This window comes from Meriones unguiculatus, chromosome 2 (assembly GCF_030254825.1).
Source record: "Meriones unguiculatus strain TT.TT164.6M chromosome 2, Bangor_MerUng_6.1, whole genome shotgun sequence".
NCBI lineage: Eukaryota > Metazoa > Chordata > Mammalia > Rodentia > Muridae > Meriones > Meriones unguiculatus.
In genome coordinates, this window is record NC_083350.1 from 106,448,571 (window position 1) to 106,459,365 (window position 10,795).

Consider the following 10,795-nt stretch of genomic DNA (forward strand, 5'->3'; position numbering starts at 1 on the left):
AACCCCCTGTAACATTTCCTTTTTATTGCTTTGAGTAAACAACATGACCAAGACAGCTTTTAGAAAGAAGAGTTCATTTCATTAGAGCTTACAGTTGCAGAAGGATATATGTGCAAAAGGACTTGTGGCAGCAGGCAGATATCGATGGTGGCAGAAACAGTTCAGAGCTTACATCTTGAACCACAAGCAGGAAGCAGAGAGTGAACTGGAAATTATATATGACTTTGAAACCTCAGCAACTCCATGCACACAGAGAGAGCTAGTGGTACACTTCCTCCAATAAGGCCATATCCCATAAACCTACCTAAACAGTACTACCAACGAGGGACCAAGTATTCAAAGATCTGGACCTACGGAAGACTTAATCTCATTCAAAACAGCACATTCCATTCCCCTGGGCCCTATAAGACCGGTTTCTTATCCAAATGAAAAATGCACTTAGCCCAACTCCAAAAGTTTCCTGTGGTGATTTGAGTAGGTATGGCCCCCATAGACTCCTGTGTTTGAATGTTTGGCCCATAGGGAATGGCACTATTAAGAGGTATGGTGTTGAGAGTAGGTGTGGCCTTGTTGAAGAAAGTGTGTCACTGTGGGAGTGGCTTTGAGGTCTCCTACACTGAGTGTGATCTCCTTGCTGCCTGTGAATAAAGATGTAGAACTCTCAGCTTTTAGAACTCCAGCACCATGTCTGCCTCAGTGCTGCCGTGCTTCCTGCTGTGATGATAATGGACTAAACCTCTGAAACTGTAAGCCAGCCCCAATTAAATGTTTTCCTTACAAGAGTTGCCATGGTCTTGGCATCTCTTCACAGCAATAGAACGTTGACTAAGACATCTCCATATTGTTTCAGTTTCCACATTGTGTAAAAGTCCAAAGTCTCTTCTTGAAAGTACAGCAAGCTCTTAATTATAAATCCTATGAAATCAAACACAAATTACATACTTCTAACATATAATGGTACATAATAAACATTTCTATTCCAAAAAAATGAATGTCTTAGATTTTCCATTGCTGGGATAAAGCACTGTGACTAAAATCAACTTGGGAAGGAAAGGGTCTATTATATCTTTCAGTTTCTAATCTATCATCCAGGGAAGTTGCGGAAGGACTCAACACAGGAATCTGGAGGCAGGAACTGATGCAAAAGTGATGGAAGAGTACTGCTTACTGGCTTGCTCCCCATGGTTTGCTCAGCCTGCTTTCTTATAAAACCCAGGACCGCTAGCCCAGGGGTTGTGGGCTGGGCCCTCCCACATTAATTAGTAAGAAAATGCCCTGCAGGTTTGCCTACAGACCAATCATCTGTGGGGTAGGGCTCTTTAATTGAGATTCCCTCTTCTCAGATGACACTAGCATGTTTCAAGTTGCCATAAAACCATCAGGCACAGTGAGAAATACTGAGCCAAAGTAAAACCAGAATCCAGCTGGACAAACATCAAATCCTGTAGCTCCTTAGCTGGTGCCAAATAGTTGGATGGCTCTGCCCTCCAGCTTTACTGCCTGTGACATACACCCCTCTCAGAATGGTTATACTCCCTGTGTATGGCTCTTCTTGGCAGACTCCCCAATATATCAGGGTGTCCTATGCAACCCAAGCGTCACTTTCACAGTTTTACACACAATGACCTCTCAGGACTTCTGTACTAGTTACTTTTCTATTGCTGTGATAACACACCACAGCTAAGGCAACATACATGAGAAAGAGTGTACTTGGACTTACACATTTCCAGAGGGAGGGAGATGAGTCTATCACTAGCACAGCAGGGAAGCAGCCAGGCATGGTGCTGAGAAAAACAAGCAAACAAACCAACCAAAAAACCAGGGCGTTCACATCTTCGAACGCAAGCAAGAAGGAGAGAGTGAACTGGAAATGCTGTGTGGCTCTGACACCTGAAAGCCTACCCCCAGCAGCATAGTTCCTCTAGCAAAGCCATGCGTTCTAGATCAGTGATTCTCACTAACACTGCACTTCTTGAATACAGTTCCTCATGTTGTAGTGGCCCCCAACCATAAAATTGTTTTTCTTGATGCTTCATAACTTTAATTTTGCTACTGTTATAAGTCGTAATATAAATGTGTTGGTTGTTTTTTGCTTTGTTTTGTTCTGTTTGAGACCAACAGGTTGAGCACCACTGTTCAACATTTACCTAAATAGTGCCACCAACTGGTCACTATATATTCAAACACTGAGCCTATGGAGAAAATTCTCAATCAAACCATCATGCCCCCTGTAGTTCCAGGAAATACCTTTCTTTGCTTCTTGTTACCTTTCTAGAAGCTGACCAGCAACCGTCAGCATGCCTTAGCTTGGAAATCGCATTTCTACAGTCTCCGTCCCATCTTATTTTTGTTTCTTATAAGGGTGAGTCTCACTATGTAGTTGGCCTCAAACTCTAGATTCTTTAACTACCATGACCATAGTATTGAAATTTCAGCCATAGGGATAGCATAACTGGCCAAACCTAGTTTCACTCCTGGCCTTACATCAATCATTACGTTAGCTCTCATCCTAACTCAGTACAACTTCATCTGAACTTAAATACAGCTTCAAAAGCCCTATATCAAAATAATCTCACATTTGTGGCAATCTAGGATTAGGACTTGAACCTGCCTTTTATTGGACTTTTTTTCCCTCTTTGACAATTTCAAACATGTATGTAATAAAATTTAGTTCATTTTTCAGCCAAGGAATGTCCAGAACCACCAGAGGGAGGAGTATGTTCACTTCCTGTTAACTTTTGAAAGAACCCTACATCTCAGTGGTATTCTTCTGTCCTCTATAACTATAGAAGAACGACGAGTTTAGCTTTTCAGGTCATCAAGTTTTGGGTTATTTGTCAGAATTCAAAAAACTAATACACTAGAAGCAAGCAGAAGACACTGAAGAGATGGCGTGTTTTGACTGGTTTCTACCATACGCGGTGCACCTACACGGCAGGTTCCAGAGAAACCACTGTGCATTAGAAACTTAAGAATCTGAATGGGTTTCCCCATTTTACAGGTGAGAAAGCGGCAGTGAGGTGACACACAACTTATAAATATGAGCCTCAAATTTCCCCTATTCCTGACACATTTAGCAACACCTCATACATCTGCCTCTAGACGACTCCTACGTACATCTCCCTCAGCCTCTGAGTGGTTCAAGTACAAACATACAACCAAGTTTTACTTCACTCTTGAACAGCCGGGAGCACTCTTCTCCATAGGCCTAGAGACTGGCCAGTTGCATTCCAGACTGTTACAGGAAATACAAAACATGAAAAGAATCCATAAGGCACTGGGCCTCTAATGCCATGGTTTGTAATCTTCTTTTAGTCTCCTAAATTCCTGATCTTGGTCCTAAGCTATGGATACAGCTTGACTGCCCATCCACACCAAAACCTGACTTATCTCAGATTAGACAAATTGCCAGCAATTCCCTGGTTTCCAGAGCAACAACCTTGCCTGACTAAAAACAGATTTTGAGATTGCTGGGCCCCCGTCTTACCCCCCTGCTAAACTCTCTCTTTCTCTCCGGTTTCTACACCTGCCTCCACGCCCCCACCCCCTCCCCACACCATTCCTGCTGCTTTGAGCAGCCTCCATCCACTGTAATTTAAGCCTCAGTGTGATTCCTGCCAGCAGAGAATCACAGAGTCTCATTCTCTTTGGGATTTATATAGGTACATACCCACGCACCCACCGCAGTGCTAGCGGGTACTTATTTCTTGAAGCACAAAAAGACAGGTGTGCAGAAATAGAAATTTCTTGATTCCTTTATAGTTAAAAGTGACCTGGGCCCTAATCTCCCATTCTGCTGATGTTGGTGAGAAAGGGCTGTTCTTTCCGGGCATGGCCTTAGCAGTTATTCTCCCCGAACCTCTACCCTCACCTCCTCAGTTTTTGCTGTTTGTTTGTCTGTTTGTCTGGGGGTGGGGGCTTTTGTTCTGAGAGCGCAGCCCATACCCACGGTTTGTCCCGCACAGTTCTCGCCCCCTTTCTAAGGTCTCAACCTGGTCCAGCCACACCCTGGATTCTCACCCCATGTTCAGGGAACTTGGTCTCTACTTTTTGCACTCTGCCCCCAACACTGACAAACAGATACCCGACCATGTTCAGTTACCTTTCACATCCTTTCCTGGAGCAGCAGCCTCAGGCTCTGCTCTCTGTTTTATAGATGAATCCAAGGAGGAACAGATTTGAGAATGAGGAGGCTGAAGGGAAATCAAGCCTTCTGTAGGACGCATCTTATCATGGCCTCTTTCTATTAACACATCTCCAGACAGAGGCTGAGCCCAGGAGGCATCTTTTAGCACAGTAGAGGGCCTGGTAGTAAGATACCAACCCATCCTCCATTAATCAAACAGTGACTCCTACTCTCCAATCCAGGCTTCAGTGACAGGAGGACAAGAAGCATGTTTTCTGTCAGCATCCAAATTCAAACTGTTTAAACACTCTCCTTCACCTCCTTCCTAAGCTTAGGAAGAGTTCAGTAGTGTACCCACTACTGTATCAAGGGCATTAAGAATTAATCATCATATACATATACAATGTATACATGTATGTATATATTGCACATATGTGTGGATATGCATATTATGTTGTACATATATAATATTTATTGTGTATTATATATTATTATACATGTAATAATATGTAGCATGGAGGTGGTCTACTCACACATGTGCACATGTATTTGAGGGTGTGCCTACATGTATGAACATCTGAGGTTGGCTTTGAATATTTCCTATTACTTTCCCCACCTTACTCTTTGAGAAGTGTAGGCTCACTGTTTTAGCTAGGTTGGCAGGCCAGTGGTCCCCAGGGACCTTCTACCTCCTCTCCCACAGAGCTGCACTTTCCAGCGTAGGCCACCATGCTAAGATTCTGTCTGCAAGTACCAGGAGTCTGAATTTACTTCCTCATGCTTGTGCAGCAAGCACTTTACCCCTCGATCCTTCCCCCCAACGCTGAAATATATTATTTTGTATGCTAACTAAAGTAATAACACCAATAACACTAATCACGATAACCCCTGCCTTATACTCTGGCTGAAGATATACGACCAACCCTCCCTTAGCTAAAATTTGTTCTTGGCTTACCAAATCAAGCTCTGAATGTCAACGAAATATTTTTAGTTTTCCAAAATGCTAACTTTTAAAGTACTATGTATGCTATCTTCATTCAAGTGATTTAAAGGCGAAAATGGGTAAATGGCTGAGAGTTTAGTTGGGGAGCTGAGATGGAGATCAACATAGAAAGACAGTGAGGGAGGAGGGCAAAACAACAGTAAGGGTGTCTAGAAAAACCACAAGGAATGATTATTTTTATTTGCCTAAATTTATATACAATACAGATTGACTGGTGTATACATACATACATATTACTTAAATGAAGTTATCACACTTGGAATGACAGTGCTCCCCCTCCCGATGCCATGGGCAATCTAAGAAAACATCAGTGGGAGGCATAAGAAACTCTCTTTCCAGGTGTTGGTCAAAGGAGCCCAAGAGAACTCCAAAGCAATACAGGCTATTGCTCTTGGTTGCTTCCCAGGAGTTGAAAGCAAGTCTCTACTGCTGAAGACACTGGGAACTTTGAATATCAGACCCAGAGAGCCCAAGACGGACCTTACCTCAAAGCCTCCTCCTAAAGGACTATCTTTCAGCATATTGCAAGATATTTTGCAAGTTTGCACAGGAGGGAAGCAACCAGTATTCCCACATTTATAATCCCTGTAAACCACTTTGAGGGAATAATAGTGACACCCATATCTTAGCAGAAAACAAGCACTCTCTAATTAGTGTGAAAGCCTTCTCAACAGAGAGAAATGGTGTCTGGTATAAGAAACCTGGTCAACTACCCAGCGCCAATGAGGTCACGGATCTTGGAGAAGAACGCGATACCGCCATTTTACTAAACTAGCATAATTTCTAACTGCATTCTAAACACTTATTGATATGCCCACAAATAGGTATACATTTCACTCTTTATCAAAACAAAAACAACAACAAAACCTTCCCTTTACAACAGATAGAGACTATTATACAGTAAGACAAATGGCAGAAAACAAGTGATGAATCGTGAGATGATACCCAGCCCAAATCGGTTCACCTACCACACAACTTCTCCAGCACCTGAGGCTCATGGAACATCATGGAAAGAGTGCAGAAAGATTGCAAGAGACAGAGTACCAAGAACCTGCTATAAGAGTGTAACTTCTGCAAATGACAGAGATGCTTCACCCATCACACCTCAGTGACACGGCTGCCTAAACAAGACCTGAAGAACCATACCACATGTAGACCTGCAAACGTAAAAGGGGAAATGTCACCCTTACCCCAGACAGAGAACTACCGGCAACAAAGGAATGTTGAGAACAGAAGAAGATCTTCCCTGCGGGATGAGAGTTCTAATTGCAGGTCTTGTACCAAGCCCTGAAATCATATACGTAAGGGTAACACTAATAAACTAAGCAGATTGTATTTACACATTTAGATGTGTGTGTCTGTGTGTGTCTGTGTGTGTGTGTGAGAGAGAGAGAGAGAGAGAGAGAGAGAGAGAGAGAGAGATTGGTGTGTGTGTGAGAAAGAGGCTAAGGGGAGCTGCGTCACAGGGATGTGAGGAGGAAAGTGATATAATTATGTTTTAATTTAAAAATATTTTACAGAGGAATCCTGAAGCCAGGTAATAGCTCTTGTAACAGGTGGGCCTGTTTATGAGTCTTCAGAAGTAGTTAGTGTCACTATTTTGGTGTGTAGAGGGGCTCTGGCAGTGAGCATCGCATCACTTAGGGATTTGATAACACTGTTTTTCAACATTGTGTGAACATTATTATCTAGTTCTAAGACACGGTTTTATAGCTGTGTGATACTACTGCTTTCCTAGTATTATTTAGTTAATTTGCTGAAATGCTGTTTAAATTTCTTTGTTCATTTTTTAAATGCAAACACTACATTTATTTGCTTATTTTTACTTCAAAGTCAAATAAATTGAAGCAGTTAGAGTCTAATATAGGGTAGGGTGTCAGAACTAATAATGCTATATACAAACTCACACATTTTCTAAATATTACTTAGTTATGTTTATATTCCATTGTGTTACGTTATAGAAATATTATGATAGAAACTCTTCAGAAAAAAAAATATAATCACTCTGAGCTCCACCATCATCTATGACTAAGGGAACGCTCTTATTAAAATAACACCATCTTAATGGATATTAATTTTGATTTTCCTAATTGTGCATGATTATCAATGGTGATGGAATAAATAACTTTCCGCACACATATTAGACTTTATTAGACTGCTTACTTGTGATCAAGTGCCAAGATTTCAATTACGGAGTCAAAGGGCAGAGTTAACACAAATCATTGTGTCTCTGGCGAGTGCAAAGGTTATGCCTGAGCCTTTCCTCGGTAACCTCGGTAACCTCGCTGCCCTGCCCTGCTGCCGGTAGGCTTTTCATGAAGCTAAAGTAACTGCCATCAAAGTGCAGCTTTTATAAACAGAGGTCTTGCTTTTCTTTTTACAAGAAAATGACCTTTTACCTTTACATTCTATTTAAACAATGCGTCGTAAAAGTCCTTAAGGTTGAATAGTTTCAAACCCAGTAACCTGCAATGTTATCTGCAGTCTTTTGTCCTCTATGCTTTCAAGGTTCAGGGGAACTTATTGACACACGGCATGAGTCAAAGTTTCCTACGTATCCTTGTACGTAGATAAGAGTCCTGATGAAAGCAGGTGGACTTTAAAGCAAAAGGACTATAAAGTGAAGCGATTGTGTATCTTGGGTTATACGTGCATCTTCACCAAAAGTATTACACTTGAATTGTACAGCAAGTGTCTGATAAGGTGCACATGCCCGTGTTTGTGTTTATAAACAGAATGACTTAGAAATAAAAAGCCTAGCCTTTTATAGAGCAATGGACATCGCAGGAGCTTCTTAGAAACTTAAAGTTTAGTTCTTCACATACGTCCTGACCAATTTTATGTCAACTTGACACAGGCTAGAGTGATCTGAAAGGAGGCAACCTCAGTTGAGAAAATGCCTCCATAGCATCCAGCCTGAAGGCATTTTCTTAGTTAGTGGTTGATGGGGTGGGCCCTGCTCATAGTGGGTGGTGCTGTCCCTGGGCTGGTGGTCCTGGGTTCAATAAAGAAGCAAGTTGAACAAGCCATGTGAGCAAGCCAGTAAGCAGCACCCCTCCATGGCCTCTGTATCATCCCCTGCCTTCAGGACCCTGCCCTGTTTGAGTCCCTGCCCTGACTTCCTTCGAGGATAAGCAGTGAAGTGGAAGTAGAAGGCAAATAAGCCCTTTCCTCCCCAAGTTGCTTTTGTCATCGTGTTTCATCACAGCAGTAGTAATCCTAACTACATCAACTCATACATACATATGCATGCCATCTACATGTATCATATACAGCAAATGCACATGCAATTACAGTTTCCATGAACAGGGGCAAAGACCAATGCCAGAATGTCACTGACTTCAGGGACTTCAGAAACGTTTGTTGGCTTACACTGGTCTCACGAAGAACAAAGTAGTTAAAATATAAATGTTGCTACAATTACCACAGACATCCAGTCTTTCAGCAGCTGAGAAATGCCTCTTACGATGAATAATGCCTACCTTGTATAACGAGTTCTAGAAAAAAGCACTTTTGAAAACAGAGTTACATCTGAGTTCTTCAACCAAGGAGGAAACCTCATCTCTCATGGCTTCAGTCTCAACATCCATAACATACAACTCAGGAAAAGGGGCTTTAAGGCCCTGATAAGCCTAGCAATGCTATTCTTCTACAAAGAAAGTGACAACAGACGCGCACATAGCACGGGCAATGACAGGCACCAAGGCTATGATATTACACACAGGCCTCTTCCCGGTTAGACAGATGACACTGCTCTGGTGCCCCTTCACCTCTCTTTTTAATTACTTTGTTCACATCCTGCTTCCTTTTATTTTATTTTATTTTAGTGGTGTGTGTGTGTGTGTGTGTGTGTGTGTGTGTGTGTGTACACATGTGTGATGCCACAGCACGTGTACAGAAGTGAGAAGTGTGTGAAAAGTGAGAAGCCAGAGTCAGTTTTCCTCTTCCTCTGTGTGGCTCTTGAGGTGAACTCGTGTTGTCAGGCTTGGTGGCATGCACCAAGCACCTGCTAAGTCATCTCATTCACGCCTTTAACCCCGTCTTAAAAACACGGTCAGTGTTGGGCCTTTTCTAATGTTCCTCATATTAAATTCAGAGATATACATTTATATTTAGTGAACTGCAGAAGTTTAACATTGTTACTACCTGGCACTGGCATTAAATTGGAAACATGTAGATTTCTTTTTAAATAAAACTATTTCTAGTAATGGTACTTAAGAGATAAAAATGACAGAAATAAAAATTTCATTGCGAAAAAAAGAAATCATAAGATGCCATTATTTGCTATCTCAGTTCTGATTCTGCCACCGCCGTGAAACCTTTTCTGACAATTCCAAGCTAAAAGTCCCCTCTCCGCACTTCCTGCAAGCTTGTATCTCTGCTAAAGATCCACCTTCTTTGGAGATTTTCATGACTGGAAAGTACATAACTCTTCTGTTAACATTCAGTGAGTCATGTCATAATATTACCAAATACATTTTAAATACTTTTTTACTTTAAGGTTTTCATTATTCTTATATTTTTCATAAAATATATAATCTTAACAATATTAAATTACTTGCTGATTTGAATTCATAATAACTTCACTAATTAACTTCACATTATTTATTTCTTGTCCTAGTATTTACATGTCTGAGTGGTGATACAAACATAGCCTAAGATCTAAGTGGTGTGATTATACAAGAACCTACAATAAAACCCTGTTTTTTTATTGGATTCTTGCGGGTACATCTGGACAGCATATACTGTGGTTATAGAGTCATGAGGATCATGAAAACACTTGAGTTAGGACACCAAGCTGATCCCATAATGGACCTCCCAAAGAGTTTATATTCTGAGTCCTCCTCCCGGCTGCCCACTTATAAAACCAAGTCCTTCCTTCCAGTTGTCCACTTACGAAAGCATAATACTAAGAGTCTACACTTTCCCCAGGCATGGAAAACCACACACTGCCCTTGCAGAGCTCTGGACATCCTGCACTGTGACCCCTGACCTTTCCAAGCCTTACAGTTATCTGACACCTGAGGGAATCAGAACTATGGAGTGAGCTTTTCTGTAAGGCACCACTCAAGGACTCAATGTTCATGGATTGCACAAAAATAAAACCAGTTGCTAATCACATCTTTTCTTTTAGTGGAATTTATTATCCTTGCATAAGTCAGCATAAATCAAAATCATGAAGCATTTTTCAGACCATAAGAATAAACTTAACCTTTAGCCATAGTCTTAGTCAAGACTGGGTTGAGATACTATGCATAAATAACTACAGTGAAGTTATTTCCTTAAAAAGTCTAATTTTTATTTTGCAGATAAAGCCATAATTAGCTAAAAATATGTCTGGAATCAAATATGAAAGATAATGCTCATGGATCTTTGAAACAAGTTTTTTTTTTGTTATTTCACATAATGTGATTAAAATACAACCTGCTGAACATTTTCAGTGAGAGTGGATAAAACAGCACACAGCTCATAGCCTTGGGAACCGAATGCCGATGGGGTTAAAGCAGCAGTTAAGAGAGAAGACACTGGTTTGAGGTAAAGTCAAGAAGCCTTGTGAAATCAGAATTCCAGTATTTGAATTGAGGGTGAATTTTTTCATTCGTATCTCAAATGAAATATATAGTTATGTGTGTATTTGAAAGAATGTTAGTTAGATAATGTAATGG